At 41.3% G+C, this 17958-nt stretch overlaps 1 protein-coding gene and 1 long non-coding RNA gene across 2 annotated transcripts in view; one reads left to right on the top strand and one right to left on the bottom strand.

The window, feature by feature from the left end:
• Positions 1–17958, top strand: part of Csmd1 (CUB and Sushi multiple domains 1) — a 600818-nt gene that overhangs the window by 209522 nt on the left and 373338 nt on the right. The window lies entirely within an intron of this gene.
• On the bottom strand, positions 2409–17231 carry LOC118597672. The gene is made up of 3 exons (XR_004946880.1): positions 16993–17231; positions 5622–5776; positions 2409–2646 (listed from the first exon to the last, which is right to left on the bottom strand). It is a non-coding gene; the product is annotated as an uncharacterized LOC118597672 (long non-coding RNA).

Here is a 17958-nt window from a genome sequence, read left to right as displayed (position 1 = left end):
TATGTGCTTCTCTTTTTTTTATCTTGGGCATGGGCACACATATAGGACAGAAAAGGGGTGCTGTTGCCCTCTCCCTTTGTGCATCACCTCCTAAGGAAGTGATGCACATTTTTAAAAGCACCATGGTGGGACACGCTGTGCATGGCTGAGTCTATTGGTGGTCCTGCCTGGGCAACATGGGGACTTGAAACTTTCATTCTTTCTGTTGTCAGCATTGTAGCAGATGAGCATCTATGTTGGTCCATTTTGTCATTGCTCATTCCCACTATGACTGGCAATAATTAATGCCACATGACTGGCTCATACTTTCCAATGGGTATAATGGCAGCAAGAATGATGTTATGGCCAAGTGTTACCCAGCACACCCTGAGCTGTCTAGTGTCTAGCCACTTGGCAAATATTATTATTAATATGTAGTCATTCTCATTTCATTCTGTGAGTTCTGGGTACACAGTGCCATACTTCCATTAGTGACAGATCTCTCCTGGCTCCCAGATGACTGGATGCTGAAGAGGTAATTCCAAAAAAATTCTGTACTCTAGGTCTCCACTTCGGTCATGCAGATGCCACTGATCTTAAACGGCCACTGTGTGGGGCTCCTTTTCCCACCTACACCCTTGTCTTTAGCTTTTGTAGCAGTCAGACAGTGCGAAACTCTTCACTCAATGTGTAGTCAATTCACTTGCCTTTAAGAAAATTGTCTAGCAAAGAACTTTAAGGGGCAGAGTGTCAACCTTTAGGATGTTATTCTTTGTCCAGCTTTTCTAGAAAATTTACATTTTCACCAAAGTGGAACATGAAGTATTTATTTGCCCAAACCCCTAACACTCAACACCTACACACACATACATGCACCCACATGTTTGTAAATAATTATACATTTATTATTTTAATCATTATTATAAAAACCATTGCAAACAAAATATTCACATACTAAAATTAATCAGACCCGTAGACTATACAATTTAGGAAATATTTATACTGTTTGAGCAGCCATTCAAAGTGGAAGCTGTGGCACTCCATATGGTATTTTATACTTTTGACACCAAATACATTTTATACACTTATCTACCACCAAAAATGAAAAGTTCATGACAGCTAGAACCAGAAAAACAATTAGCTTTATTGACAATATCACAGGATCGGAATCAATTTAATTGTCCATCACCAGATAAATGGATAATAAAAATTTTACATATATAATATTGTATGATATATATTAGAGTATTATTCAACTTTATAGAAAAAGCTAATCACAAAATTTGTAGGAAAATTGACAGTCATAGAATGTATATTAAGCAAGGTCACATACTCTCAGTTTAAAAAAAAAAACACATATCCCCATAATAGATTAGATCTAGCCAGTAATATGTAACTGTGTAAACAAGTATACATGTGGGTGTAATATAAGATGTAGAAAAAAGAACAAGAAAGGCTAAGTATTAGGGAATTAGGAAGAACTAACTGCAGGTGATGAATATGAGTTATGACTACATATTAATAATAATATTTGCCAAGTGGCTAGACCAAAAATTCCAATTTTTACTTTTTTGCCTTTAAAAGCACAGAGTTCTCTAGGGTAACACTGGGCACTTGTATTGTTGGAATGATTCTAGCTAGCATCCTGTGTTGCATAACATTATCTACAAACAGATAGTGGGTATACATGGGCTAGGAATCCAAGATGAAGTTTCTGATTCAGTGCGACTTCCTGCCACTGTGACCCTGAGGGAAGTCATTTTACCTCTGTGTCCCTCTGTTTTCATGGCTATAAAATATATACAATAAACTTAGATAATAAATGTAAACCACATGTGAAATGGTTTAATTGTTACCATAACATCTGATTTTTAAAAGGACACCACTCAAATAGATGAGAATGGTTTTTAAATAAATGCAAAAGTTAAAATATAAATGCAATAAGGGAATGCCTTAGAACATCCCATGGGTTGCTATTAAGGATCTAGGTTCACACTCTCATTTTTTAAAGGCTTTTTGTTGTTAAGAAAGCTATGGTAAACTGTATGTTACAATGACATAAGTGTTATTAGGACTTCTTCATAATAGCTCAGATCTATAAATGAAAATCTAAATGGCCAACTGAATCAAACTGAGGTGCCCTCTGGGAAACATAAAGTAACAAGGAGCAAAGCACATTTAATCAGCTGAAGCAGAGGAAGAAGTGCCATGGAGATACTTCCTTAGTATCTGGTCCTGAGTTACAGAGAAGGGAGATGCTGGGGCCTCCCCTGGCTTCAGGTAAATCCAGATTAAACACCAACAACCCAACTTGAGTAAGTATGTGCTATGCATTATTCTCAGCATGGGCTTTATAATCTATTAGGACAAATGTTTTGCTTTGTTTTGTTTTTTGTTTTTTTCCAGAGCTGATAACCGAACCCAGGGACTTGCACTTGCTAGGCAAATGCTCTACCACTGAGCTAAATCCCCAACAAATGACAGATGCACTAAGACCCTTTAAATAGTAGGCAGTCTACAGACTCACAAAAGCTCCTGATGCAGATTTCCAACTACACTAGACTTGGCTCCATGTATGCTGGGCTGGTACTGAGTGCATTGGGCCCATTATCTCATTGGTCTTCCTCTTGGGTGACAGGTGGGTTCTACTCAGAACTTGGAAGATATCTAGGAAGGAAAAATTACATAATAAGGAGAGGGCACATCCTAAATGTAGTTTTTAGAGCTCTGATTTCTGTTCATAGATTTTATTTTCTCAAACTTTATAACACAATGCAAAATCCCTAAGGGTTCAGGGATTCATCTGTCACCCCAGTCTTCCCCAAAGAAGGATGGATTTTCTCAGAGTATTTGTATAGCATGGCAAACTCAAAAGAAAATGAAATAACTAACTTAACAGATCTCTGCTGAGCTCTTTCTGAGAATATATATTGACAATTTTCTCAAAATTAAATTGCAAACTGGCAAGGGGAGATATTGCTTTACCTGGCCTTGCTCCTCGCTCTAGCTGGCAGTAACAGGAGATTGCGTTAACTTGGATGTCCTGAGGATTGCGAGACAGGATATGGCTTTTTAAATGCCCACCCCTCTGTGGGCATGAAGGAATCTGTGTGCAAGTTGCAGCCTCCATACAGCTAGACATTTGGATTAGATAATAAGGAAATGAGTTGATCCCCAGGGAAGCTTCACCCTGTCTTCAACCTCCTTCTAGTTACAGCCCCTGCCTTGCTGTGGCTATGATTGGCATCTCCCTGCTGGCCTGAGATGAAAGGATTCATTCTCTTTATATTCAAAGAAAACCAGGCACCAGGAGTATGGCTCAAGCCCAGAAGGCATAAGGCCTTGGGGCCAATCCCCGGCACTCCTAAAAAAGGGGGAGAGAAAATGGGGGAAAGAGAAAAGGAGGGAGAGTGAGAAGATAAGAAAGAAAATGATTCTCATAGCCCAGGTGTGCCAGTCAGGTATCTTATATGATCCCTTCATGATGGAGGACATGGGCAAGTTCTGTTAGGAGTAAAGACAGGAAAATGTCAATTTAAATGTTGTCCAAAAAAAATTCACTTTTCATATTTATAAATCATGCTAAGAAATCAAGTCAATTAGCACTGAATGAATGTGGCCTGCAGCTCATGTGATCTAAAACTCACATCCATGATATTCAAAATACTAGCTCCCAGTTCCCTGGAGTTCTTCCAGGACACTCTGATCTGTTATAAGAGGGCTGCTCTGTACTCAAAGTTGGTCCATCATTAGCTTTTATTTCTCTGCCTTTTGTCTTTAAGAAAAATAATTTTTCAAGCATAAAAAGTTGGGACATGACTTGGCAGGAAAAAGAAAGAAAAGTAACTGTGGTCCTGAGTTAAAGGAGTACTTCCCTTACTTCAGTAATTATAAGTGACTATCTCTATAAATATCAACCCCACCAGCAGTAAGACAGCTTTCAATTGTGTCTTATAGAATAGGAAACATATTTCCTTGTGTGTACATTTATTGATTTGTTTTTGTCTTAAATGCAATAGGTATCAAGAAATCTACATACCTAAACATTCACATGGTTTGGTTTCAGTTATTACACACATCTAAGTATAGTTGGCTGTACTTGTCAAGTGTGTAAAGACTGTTGGGCTATTCCAGCCCCCTAAAGCTTATGCTATTTTTGCCAGTTATTGCTTAGTCTGTTAGTCTGTGTGTGTGTGTGTGTGTGTGTATGTGTGTGTGTGTGTGTGTGTGTGTGTGTGTGTGTGTGTGTGTGTGTATCCATGGAGGCCAGGTTGATGTTGCATATCTTCATTTATTGCTCTCCACCTTAGTCTTTGAGACAGGATCCCTCACTGAGCTCAGAGCTTGGCTGGCCAGTAAGCTCCACGGATCCACCTGCCTCTCTCTCCATTTCCACTATCTTACAGGTGTGAACCACCACTCCTGGCAGCTTTTATGTGGTTGCTGTTGGTCCAAACTCAGCTTCTCATGCTTGTATGGCAGACATTTTACAGAACTGTCTCTTTGTTCTTCCTTTGAAAATCATACCCCTAACCCCTGACAGCTACTGTCTTGCACTCTCTCTAAAAATGCTGTCATTGCAGGGTCATGGTCATTTTACCATGCTGTAGTGTATGATGGTTTATGGGATTCCTTCTTCCTGGTTTTGTGCGCTTCTAATATGGACATCCCACAACTTCTTTAGTATTGACTCACTAACGAATACATGGGGTATTTCCTGTTTTGATGACTGCTATAAAGGATGTGATGAATGCTTCTGTAAAGAATGGTGTGTACACATAAACTTTTATTCCTTCAAAACACACACACATACACACCCATAAATGTGATTTCTGGCCCATGCACTACTTGCTGGCTCAGTGTTCTGAGACACTGCAGGCAGTTTCCCAGAGTGGCACTGTCAGGCCACCTTCTTACTGGCATGTGCAAAGCCCGGTTTCTACACTTCCATCTGCGTTTGGAATCATCACCGTTTGTCCCTCTTAGTGGGCATGTGGTTCTGTCTCTGTGGTGTTTAAATTGCATTGTTCTCGGTTCATGCTGATCATTTCCTCTGCTTCTTCAATATCTGAGCTTCCCTTCTTGCAGGGTACTCACCATGCCTTTTCGTATCTTCTAATTGGATTTTACGTTTTACTTGAGAGTTCCTTGCATGTTCATGGTGTTAGTCCTCTGTAGAACAAATGCTTCATATGGCCATATCTCTCACCCATCTTTTTAGCTTATGTTTTTTCTCATGAATTGTCTTAAAGTAAAGGCTTTGTATTGAGATGGTAAAGGGATGGACATGAAGTCCTACTCTTTAGGGGTAAAGTCTATGGACTTCCTAGCCCTGGAGCTTGGGGATGCATGAAATGTGATTCCCTAAGTGAAGATAGCTTTTATCTTTAGGGTATTTTCTAATTTAAATTCATTTTTGTGGGATATGGAAGACACGAGTTCAAGTTCTGCCTTAACTTCAGCATGTCTGATTTTTCTGCACTTTATTAAAGGGCTACCTTTCTTCCGTTTGTTCATTCTGTTTGGTGCCTTTGTCAGAAACCTGGTGTGTATGATCTTAGGAGTTTGTTTTGGGGGCTTCTCCTTCTTTATCATCCATCTATGTATCTAGCTCTCTACCAGAACCACAAAAGAGTACTTACTTTTCTGTTGCTGTGATAAAATATCACGACCAAAGTGTCTTAAGCAAGAAAAGGATTCATTTTAGCTCAGGTTTCTAGATGTACAGAATCGTCATGGCTGGGAAGACATGGGATGCCATCAGGGGCAGGAAGCTGGCTGGTAACATTTCATCTGCCTACAGTAAGCAAAGATAACAAACAGGAAACAGGAGGAAGCTATAAAACTCCAGAGCCTGCCCCACAGTAGGGTACTTCCTTCATCAAGGTTGTGTCCCCTAAAACTTCCATAACTTCCCCAAAAAGCACCAACTGGGAAACAATGTTCACAGGCATTAGCCTCCAGGGAACATTTCTCATTTCAAACCACCACAAGATACGTAGCAAGTAGAAATATTAATTTCAGTGCTATTACTGTTGTTCTCTTTTCCAAGAGTGTTTTGCTGTCCTGGGACTGTTCTCTTCCTTACAAGCTTGAGAGTGGCTGTGAATATTGTAAAAAACTTTTTGGAATTGAGGTAGACATGGCTAATTTACAACTTGGAGCGAACTGGTGTGCTCCCTGTGTGGAATCCCCCAGTCCCTGTGCATGGAGTTCCATCATGTGTTTTGGTGTCATCTAATGACTGTGCATTTTCCCTTCCTTAACTATTCAATTATCAGATTGTACATGTTGGTCCGTTCATGTCCAGACAGCAAGTTCTGATCTATGGTCCAGTATAATCTTCCTCTGTGATGCTGCATTCATTTACTCAGTATTTGGTTGAAGTTTCCCCTCACTCATCTTCCTCTGTCTTGCATCTGATTCAGCCTGACTTCATTACTAAATGAGCTGCAATGCATGCATGCTGCTGCTTGAAGGAAGAGTGAATAAGCAGCGTTAGGATTCTGGCACAAAAGGCACAGTTGTCTAGCAAAGCCACCGGGGCCTGGGGGCTTTAGAGAGGGAACATTCTGGCTTAGAGTCAGATTCTTTAAGGGTTAGAAGGTTTCTCAGACTGCCACTGCCTTCTGACAGAGTTTTAATACTTTGTAGATCCTGTGGGACTTACAATATTCATAAGTCTGTTGGGTTTATATGCCCACATTTGTCTGCATTCATTGCTTTGGCAATAGTCTTGGCATGTGTTGACATCCCCATCTCTTCATTTCTGGTGCTGGTTTTACCCTGCCCCATCCCTGCCAGGTTTCATATGGATTGAGCAGTAAAACCCATTTTTATAAGAAGCATGTCCATTTCAGTTGCTCCTCTTGTTTCTCTGTCACCATCCTGTGACATCTGTCGCCATCATGCCCATGAGCCTGCCTCCCTAAGGCCCACTTTCCCTTGTTTCTCCCAGGGACTTCAGTGCTGTTTCTAACCTTTTCCTTGTATCTAACAACTATGTTTACTGGGGAAATTTCCTCTGCTCTGCTTTAATTGTTTCCTTCCTATTTTATGTTGGGTCTTGCATTTATTCAGTTCTAGTGGGTTTTTTGCTTGTGTTGTTTTGTTTATTTGTTTACATTTCCATTTGCAAATTCTACTTTAAATCATGGATAATCCATTTTTGTATGTTTGCAGATTTTTCCTATCACATTTGTGTTAATGACTTCTAGTTTGATTCCATCTTAGTCACAGGACACGTTCTATATGATTTCTGCCCTTGGCTAGCCAGGTGCTCCTAAATTGTCCATGCAGCTTCAAACCCACAGCAATCCTAGGCTTCATAAGGCACCGTCACACTAGCTTCTAACCATGTAAAGTTGAAGTAATAATTAATATGGGGCTATACCACATTATAATTTGCCTTCTGTGCAATATAATGTGCCTTCTTAACTTTTGATTTTGTCCTTACCTACCTGCACAGGTGTAGCTAGAGTTTTCTCTAGTCCCACCAAGGCCCACAGCTGCTCAGACCCAAATAAACACACAGAGGCTTGTATTAATTAAAACTGTATGGCCTAATGGCTCAGGCTTCTTGCTAGCTAGATCTTAAATCTTAAATTGAACCCATTTCTATAAATCTATACCTTGCCACGTGGCTTGTGGCTTACAGCTATCTTTACATCTTGCTTCTCCTGGTGGTGGCAGCTGGCAGCATCTCCTGACTCAGCCTTCCTGTTCCCATAATTCTCTTCTTTGCTTATCCTGCCTATACTTCCTGCCTGGCTACTGGCCAATCAGCATTTTATTTATTAACTAATCAGAGTACACATTCACAGCGTACAGAGCAGTAGCCACAGCACACAAGTTATTGATGGGTCTGTCATTATTGTTTTGAAATCTACCATCTTCTGTTGCTAGTGTCATGAATTTCGTTCTTTGTAATACCATGATGGGTGTGACAGGTATTAAACACATGACCTGTGGTAGTCTACATTTTATTTCCTGCTCATACCTAGAAAGTTTCTACAAATTTGGTAGGTTGCAGAAATCCATACTCTCTTAGTTCTAGAAATTAGAGGGTCACAATGGAATTCCCTGGGCCAGCACTGCTGTGAGCTAGGCTATGCATAGAGGCTCTAGGAAGAGCCCATTTGTCCTCTTCCTGTTCTGGTGGCTGCAGCAGGCCTGGGTTCTTACCTTTACTACTGTGTCCATGCTCACCTGGCCTCCACCCTCTAATGGCTCCAACTGCTCATCCCTTATCCAGTAATTTTAAATGTCATTTGCAGCCTATCTGGACCTAAGCTGTTTACTGAGTTAGATCCTGGACTTTAATAGTACCAAGCACTGGTACAAAGGTTTGAGGCATGGGTGTGAGTGAAGCTGTCATTCACCTCTGCAGCTGGGGTCAACAGTAAAATGTCAAAGGACTCAGGAAAACTCACAAACTCCCAGGTCTTTTTGTCCATCTACCAGATCAACAAGCCAGTGTTATAAATACCAAACTGATCTTAAAGGTGTAGTTTAATTATTAAACATGATTCACAGAACTCATGATAAAGAGATGAGCCCATATTATATGTGGCCATCTTTCCATTCCATGCCCAGTTCCTTCTCAACCTGGAAGCTTCCAGCTCCCTGCTGCTACCATTTTCTTCTTCCTAAAGAATTTTCCAGAAAAAAATTTTAAGAGCTACCAACCCTTAGTTTGTTGTGGTGAACTTTGGCCTGAGAATTTTACTCTTTTTAAAGGATCCCCTAAGCTATACAGTGTGGCCTGGAATACCGTACTTGTGACTGGCATTTTAGTTTCTGGCTTCTGAGGTCCCAGATGGGAATCTGTTGCCATCCACATCACAGGTCCCTTCTTGTCTTCAAAATTTCCCCTTTCTTTTGTTTTCAAAAATAAATTATGTTTGTCTTCTAGTGGATTTGCCATTATTGAGTTTACGTCAGTTCTGGGATTTATAGTATATGTTTCTTACCAAATCTGATAAATTTCATGTCAAAAGTTACTTGTTGTAACACTCTGTCAACTTCTTTTTCTTTGCTCCAGACTCCACTTTGTCGGTCCCACCCCTGTGCAATGCACCCTGTTCTCAAGCTCCTTTCACCTTCCTGTTGACTCCTCCCTGTAAATTATACCCAGTGAGCAAGTTTTGTTTTCATTTGTTGCTTAGTGTTAGGTCTACTCTTCCTCCAGATTTTGTTGGAAAGCAACTTGCATTTCTTTGCTACGATGTCCTCCTCTTATCATGTTCCACATGTTTGCAGAGAATTTGTAAAGGCCATACATCGTTTCTCAAATGTGTGTGCTTTGATTTCCTGCTGCCCATTCACTTTGGTAGTCAATAGATCATGTCTGCTCATTCAGATTGTGATTTTCTCATGTCCTTGTTTGAGGATTGCATCCTGGAGATCTTTTCCATCTGGTTAGGATGTGCCAAGGACTGGGTGAGTCCTTCATTTCAGAAGGTGGGCCTTCTGCATCAGTGCTGGGCTTGTCCTCTTGCTGTGGCTGGTCCCTTGAACAATTTTAATTATCACTGTGCTACTGCTTTGCTTAGAGGGCAGGCGCTCACTGATGGCACTAGGGAATGGACCACATGGTCTCTCAAAGCTTGCTGTAATGACCCAATGGGGTGTGGAACTATCAGTCTTTGCAATCTCCTTGATAGTGTCACACACCTGACGCTCGCTTTGTCTGATTCTGCTGCAGGAGGCATCAAGCTCACATTGCAGGTAGATTATCCCCTGGCCAGGCTGTCTGTGGGAACATCTGCCTTGATTGTTCTTCCATGTGCAAATGGAGCCTTGAGAGCTAGGGACATGGCTCAGTCATGGAAGTGCTTGCCTTGAAAGAGTGAGGACCAGAGCTTGAGCCCCAAAATCCATATAAAAAGTCAAGTATGATGATATACCATTTTGACCTGATGTTGGAGAGTGGGAAACAGGCTGATCACTAGGGCTTGCTGCCTAGACAGTCTAGCTGAACTTGCAAGATCCAGGCCAATGAGAAACCCTGCCTTATAAAACAAGGTGATTTGCCCCTGAGAGACAATACCTGTGATTGACCATTGGCCTTACACACACACACACACACACACACACACACACACACACACACACACTTTTAAAAATAAAATGGATAAAATGGGAAATGGGATTTTGTAGCCATGGTGAAGGAGGAGATCTTAGTTGCCCTCTATTAAGGGCTCTATAATCTATACATGTACTGGTACCAGCATGGCTGGAGGTCAGGTAGGGCATATTGTGTCATGGGAGGAATGAGCTGGTCTGGACTGTTTGCTGCCAGGCCAGGGATAGCTAAATAGGCTCTAGGTGTCTTTGTGTTGGAGAGAGCCTACAGAACACTCTATACTCAACTGTTGGCTTGTTTGGGACCATAGCTCAGCTTACTTTGCTCCTTTTTGTAGACATGCCTTCTATCTCCCTCCTGGACTGTTTCCAGGATTTTAACTTTATTATACACACACACACACACACACACACACACACACACACACACACACACACACACTGGAGCACGGGCGAGTCATTCCTCATTATAGCATTACATATGACATATTCTCTAGACCCTACACACTTGGTTAGTTTTCAGAGTCATCTTGATTTCCACATTCGAGTCTCATCCCTTCCCACCCATCCAGCTCACATAGTGGTACACCTCACACATAACCAGTCATTCTGAGTGGCAGGATCCCATGTTCATGACAGGTGTACTGAGTCATAGCTCACTTCATTTCTCCTCAGTGCTGACACTATCATCTGCATGAATATGTATGAATTGGGATAGAGACTCCCCTAAGGAAAGAGTTTAGAGTTCTTCCCCCTTTATTTGTTGGGTAACTACATAGTCTCCTACTTCTATGTGACTCTAGCCTTTTGTACCAGGATGACCCTTAATGTGTTGATAATTTGCTCCATCTCTGGGTTGAATCTGCACCTAAGACTGTATGGACCCCATGCATGCACATGTTCCCTCAAATCTCACTATTTAAATCATATGTGCATGCTAGCCTCTCAAAGAGTTCATAAACCACACGTGCATGAAGAACTGTAAAGACTGCTAAGGGGTTCAGGTGCGGGGTCAGCACTTCCTTCTCAGTGACCTAATTTATAATTACAATCAGTGTATTAAAGTTTAGTTCCGCTTCCCCTCCAGGTACTCTCTGGAGGAAAGCAGGTAGGATAGACAGCAGGTGCTGCTACAGGACATCAATGTCATGTCTTGACAGTTATATGACATGATAAGGTTCCCCCTGCCCCCACTTTGAGCAACTTAAAACTAGCATAGAGTATAACAGAAATGTCCTGTGCCTACATCTGTAACATTAACATAGGTGCAGACCTATGTCACCTCCACCTGAGTCAAGGTAGGGAGCAGTTCCTTTGCACCCAGGACTCTACTGGGTCCCTGCATCTGTCCCTGTCCTGTCACAGGCCCAGGTTTACCCCAACCCATATTCAAATTACCACAGCACTATCCTTTTGAGACTGTCACATAAGTGCAACTACATCCTTAGTTGCTTTTGAGAGTTCAAATCAGGTGAGAACTGGTATAACCATTTTCAAAAAGAAGTGAGCAGGTTCATGCAAAGGCAAAGAGGCATCAATCGTGACAGTAACCTCACCTTGGAGGAATAAACTCCTGCATGAACACCTTGGCTGCTCTGACTATAACTATCAAAAATTAGGAGAAACATAAATGTTGTCCAGCAGAGAAGTGGGCCAATTTGTGGTATGCTGATTGAGAGGGTGGCTGCTTAGCACCTCAAAGAACAGCTAAGGAGCTGTTGGTGTACCATCTCAACCGGCTTTCCTGGGGGTGGCTGTGAGTGAAGGAGTCAGGTCTGACTTTCAGTCACTCTTCTCTGTCAAATGTAAGATGCTGAACTCTTCAGCAGGAACAGAGGGAAGATGTCCTCAGAAACTGTTTGATCCTTACTCATTCTCTCTTCTCCCCTGTTTTAATACCAAGGTGGATGCTGGGGCTTCAGTCTTAGATGGGATGAGGGACCAGAGGAAAAGGAATCACATTGCCTAGGGAGGTTAAATTCCATGAAATGCATCCAGTCACAAAGGAGGCTAGCCTCTGCTCTAGGGACCTGGGCATTACATGTTTGACTACAATATGCTGAAACCTGGAGGCTGATGAATAAGTGTATACATGTACTTATATATCTATCTTTTTAATATAAGAAAAAACAAATATTAGGGCCAGATTTGTGGCTCTATGTAGAGCCATTGGCTAGCATACCAGTGGCCCTGGCTTCCATCTCCAGCACAGCAGAAAAAAACCAGTACGCTAGTATTGTGAGAGAGGACCTCGGGTTGAAATCACGGGGAAGCATAGAGAGTCTGGCAGCTTCAATAGTGTACCCCAGTTTTAGCTCTCAGATAGGTTTAATTAGGATGATTTTGTTCTTAACTTTAAGACACAGGATCAATCATCATTGGTTTATTCAAAACTGTGATTGCTTAAAAGAAAATGTTTCCAAAGTGTGACATCTCGTTCACATTCAAGTATTCTAATAAAGCTAACAACTGGTTTAATTCTGGTTTCGAATTATTGTAAAAATAAATAGGTACATAAACAAATAAATCCTATCTCAAATGCCCCAGCAGCTGCAAGGAGACTGTGGGCTTGCTCTGTGTCAAACAGCTCTCTTGTTTTCTCTCTCTCTCTCTCTCTCTCTCTCTCTCTCTCTCTCTCTCTCTCTCTCTCTCCCTCTCTCTCTCTCTTTCTCTCCCTCTCTCTCTCTTCTCTCTGTTAGTGTTATCAAACTAAATTAAGTTTATAAATCTCAAAGAGAATGTTTTCTTTTGTTTTAAATTATTTTTAACTACTTCAAGCTTGGAAACATTATATAAAATATTTTTGAATTTTTCAACTGGTTTATAAAGTTAATTAACATTCAACTAATTAGTACAAAAATAATTAATTGTGATAAAGTATGATTACAACTCTTTCGCATGCATGCCAATCAAATAATTTGGAAGCTTAAAATAAATTCTAAAATGGGCCTGACTACAGGAAAGGGATTTGACATTTGATTGAGTGAGCCGTGTGAGTAGCTGCCAGTATGCTTGCCTATTCAGTTTTGAATGAATTCAGAAGAGTAAAACTAGATTAAAATAAAGTGCAGTGGGCAAATAAAAGAAATTCAAATATGCTCCTCAGGGTGTGCCTGAAGTAGTTAGTTACTTTGGAAGCATGTGTCTTTGCAATGAGTGTGGATTTTCTACATGATAATTATGTTTTTAACAACTTAAATTAAATTCCTGGCAAGAAAGTAACCAGAGAAGGGGCTAAGTGAGGAGAGACCCCAGTGGGCTGCTAAGGGATGGCCTCTGTTCAACACAAGCCATAGCAAAGGAAGGGGTCGGTGTCTGGGAGGCTGAGGGTCACCACTGTCAGGAAGTCGTCCCTGGCCATACCTTCCTCAACTGCAAGCTTCAGTGGGAACTGGGGAGACTTGAGGCAGGAGATTCCAGCCTTCATCATTACCATTGTTTCCCTCATTTTCCTGAGGAAGAAAGTGCCAGCTCAGAGCAGGGAATAAAGAATAAGAAAGAACGTGAGGGAAAAGCAGATATCACAGGCAATATTAGAGAAAACTGAAGAAGAGACAAGGATCTCAGCCCCGGTAAAGGGATACTACTGGGCTGAGACCAATAAGCTAATAAAGGGCTTGCTGTCTGAATGAGAACACTGAAGTTCAGACACTCAGAACCCACAGACATGATGGGTGGGTGCATGGCCTGCCTATCATTCTAGGCATGGAAAGCAACAGAGGAAGAGGATCCCCAGAGTAAGTTGACGAGTGAGACTAGCCCCATTAAGTGATGGGTTTGATTGAGAAACTGCCACAAAGAATGAGGGAGAAGGATGATTCCTGACATTCAGTCTTGGACTTCCATATGTACTTATATGCATGTGCATGTATGCCCAAACAAATGCAAACATGGAAATAGACCTATGCACATTCTGGATTTGTCAAATGAGTGAGGAAGCTGAGGGATTTCAGAGACTGGTGGAATGGACCAACACCAGTTGTCTGGTCTAGTAAAACATAAGACACCCAACAGCAATTGTCTCTAAGAAGTTGGCGCATCAATTCCATGGGGAGCACAATGACCAGGATTGTGTGTGCTCAGAGCTCAGACATTTGTTTTAAAGCATACCATGGTGGGTATAAGCTAGAGCAGTTGCTTCACCTCTGAAACATCACTGTTAACTCTCACTGAGAACATCAACAAATCCTGAATAGATAGCAAAGAAGGCAAAGATCCTCCAAGGCATGGCAATGAGGGGTCACTGTGTTGAAAGAATCAAGGAACCATTGTAGCAGGAATCCTAAAAGTACTTATTAATAAGATCAAACCTGAGGCCAGTTTATTGGGGTGAACGATGGAAGATCAGAGAAGCAGAACAAGCCATAGCTTCCTTACCTAACCAATTCCTCAGGTGGACCTGTTTCCTCAGACTGGAAGTCTCTGAATCCTCATCCAAATCTCAGCTGAACTGTGCTGCTCAAAAGTCTGAATGCTTAACCAGCCAAATGTTGCTAGTTTCTGGTCTTCAAGCCTTATTTATCTTTCTGGTTTCTGCCATCACTCCCTGCGATTAAAGGCTCACTTTCTGGGATTAAAGGTGTGAGTCACCATGCCTGGCTATTTCCAATGTGACCTTGAACTAACAGATCTGCCTGGCTCTGCCTCCCAAGTGCTGGGATTAAAGGCGTGGGCTACCACTGCCTGACCTCTATATTTAATATTGTAGTTGTCCTGTTCTCTGACCCCAGATAAGTTTATTAGCATGCACAATATTTAATATTGTGGCCATCCTGTTCTCTGACCCCAGATAAGTTTATTAACATGCACAATATTTCAGGGAACACAATGCCACCACAAACCATGAGACATCTCATATCATATTATATCCATATGAAGCTCAAACTTCCCATGGAGGAGATACAGTAGCCCATACATTGTCATAGACAGGCAGATGAGCATGTAGTGATATCAGAGGTAAAAGGGCTTGATGCCAGCAAAGAGTTGCTATGAGCACAGTCCAGAAAAACAGAGCCACCATTTACTGCAGAGTGATGTGGATACCATTTCTGATACTGCAGGAACCCTGGATGCTCAGAGTTTGGGATGTTTACATTAACTTTAGGATACAGCAGCACTGTCTTTTCTTTCTTCTCTCTGCTCCTATTCAAAGAAATGCCTTTAAGATTAGGTATGATCTTCCTGTTGCATATTCACATGGTCTTAGGAAAGACCACCTGCGGAATAAAAACAGGAAGAAAATGAAAATAAACTAAGCAAGTGGAAAAGGAGCAGCTAGAGCCCTCACCCCTCTAAACACAGCAGCCTTGACTGGTTGAGAACAGCTGCAGAGCTGAAGCTATGGTGATGTACAAGAAGACCCCATGAAGCACAATAAGAAATGGAAGGCACATGAGATTTTTTCAAAGACAAACAGGACAGGGGAGGTGTTTTCCTCTCATTCTGCAAACTCTCCCCTTCAAGGGCATTTTCTGATTCTTGGTCAAATGTAAATCCTTTGCTCAGTGAACGTGTTTGGGGAGATAACGGATGTTTCTAATCTTGCAATAAAGAGACAAAGGAAGACCAGCAAGTGCATTAGAAAGGGGCACAGAACCGGAAGGCCTTTCCTAAACAGGATGTATAGGAAACAGAGAAGGCTTTGCCACACCATTGGTGATCAGCCACAGGAATGCAAAACCCTTGAGAGATCATTATGTAACTGGCAGAGGAATTAAAATATACACTGGCCACACTAAATCTCCACTGGGATACCAAGAATCTTCATGCTCAGATACTGCTGATGGGAATGTAAATGGAATGCTCAGTCTAGAATCTTATAAACAGTAATTTCAATTATAGAAACAGAAATTAGAAAATACAAATTGCATTCTTAGGAATTCATATCAGTAACTTGAAGAGTTATACTGTGGAAAAACCTGCATATCCATTATACTAGCTTTGTGGATCATCTGCCAAGCAGATGAGCATTTTAGCAGGTCATGATGTATCTACATTATGGAGTCCCACTCAACAATGGGAAGGGAGGAACTGATGGTATACAAATCATATGATTGATCTGGGGAATTAAGCCAAGTGGACAAAGTCAATCCCAAAAGAGACAAACTGTAGTCTCATTTATGTGATAGCATAATGAGTGAATTTAGAGCTAGAGACAGACTCATAGTTGCTGGTGATGAGTGGTAAGAGGGGTGTGATGAGGGTGAGTCTTTGAAGATGAACTGTGGGGAATTTCTTTGTATTGATTACAGCCTGGATTCCCAAGACTACACATGTGTTGTAGAGAGTTACACACACACACACACACACACACACACACACTTGCTTCCCAAGACAGGTAGGTCATCCATCCTGGCTGAGACAGTACTTAATAGATCTCTAAAATATTAGCATTGGAGGAGATGAGAAAAAAAAATACATGTGGCTCTTTGTGTTACTTCTACCAGCTTTATTAATATGATATTTTACTAGGAAAAAAGTAAAAATGCCAGCATTAATCACCTCCCCCCTATATATATATCCAAAGATGAATTCTAAGCAGAAATTAAAACAAGGAAGCTCATGAGTACTTTTTCTTCAGGTCTGCTAAGCAAAGTATTTTACAAAGTCTTATTTCACTTACGGAGGCTTTGGAAGGCAGATACAGATGTAGATATTTTGGCAATGCAAGAAGGAAGAGGAGGGAGCAGAGAGGGGCCCGGGAGGCAGCCATTCTGGGGGACCTGCAGACTGGCTCCCTTTCTAAGGAGTCACAGAGCTAAGGCATTTGTGATCCATGTGCTATTTGGCTGATTACACTTCAACAAAATGCATGCACAGAAAAGCAAACAAATCTTTCTTACAATCAAACAAGCAAACACAAAAGAACAATCTCCCAACAAAGACAAATCTTCAGACATACATGTGTAGCAAGCATACATCGCTCACCGGAACATGCTCCTTTTCCAACCTGAGTGTAATGCAGCCTGAGTTACTTGGCATGTAATGACTGCTGTTCATCTTCCTTTGAAGAAGCAGGTTTTTGAGGCCGTCTGCAGAGAGAATGTTGGGTTGATAGACGGGTTCTATGATTGATGGTGCAAATCATGTGTTCACATTCCCGAAACCACTTTGCTGAAAGCAAAGCTTCCTATTTGATTAGGGACATTTGTTTTGGTTGAATTGATTTCTTTCCTGTACTTTTCCTGTTTCAACATGCTATTCTGTCGGCATGGTGAGTTCAGTCAATGGATTTGGTGTTTCTTTTCACTGGCTGACAGCACAGGCGATGTGACTGGTTTGTGAATGCACGCTGAATGCTTCTTGGAAACTGCCTTGTAGTTTGACCTGGATGCTCATTAAGCTCTGTACCATCTATTTCAACCACATACACTGTTCTTTTCAATATCATTAAAGTGTGTGATTACCTTTAATACATCTTAAAAGAGATTTTGTGTACAAGGTACAAAATTCTAGACTAGATGAAGTAATGAATCTGTAGGGTTTCTCACCTTGTAGAGGTTTGCCTTTGATGGTGTCATACAATAAACTAGTCAGCTACAGGGATCATCTCCCTGCCACATAGCACAGATGGCTCTTTGCTTTTTCAGGTTTGTATAGATTTATCCCTGTAAATATTGTACCTAGGGGGCATGTCAGTTCCAATAAATGGGATGGTCTTTTTTTAAGTTTGTTTATTTTATTTTATGTGTATGATTATTTTTCTTGTGTGTATATGTGTGTACCACATGTGTGCCAGAAGAGACTGCCAGGTCCTCTGGAATTGGAGTTTCAGATGGTTTTGAGCTACCATGTGGGTACTTGGAACTGAACCTTGGTCTTCTGTGAGATCAATAACCACTGAGCAATATCTCCAGTCCCTTCTAGCTGATTTTTTAAAAATGAAAACAAAAA

The sequence above is a fragment of the Onychomys torridus genome, chromosome 17 (genome assembly GCF_903995425.1).
Source record: "Onychomys torridus chromosome 17, mOncTor1.1, whole genome shotgun sequence".
NCBI lineage: Eukaryota > Metazoa > Chordata > Mammalia > Rodentia > Cricetidae > Onychomys > Onychomys torridus.
Note: the sequence above shows the minus strand (reverse complement) of the source record. Positions and strands in the feature narration are given on the sequence as shown.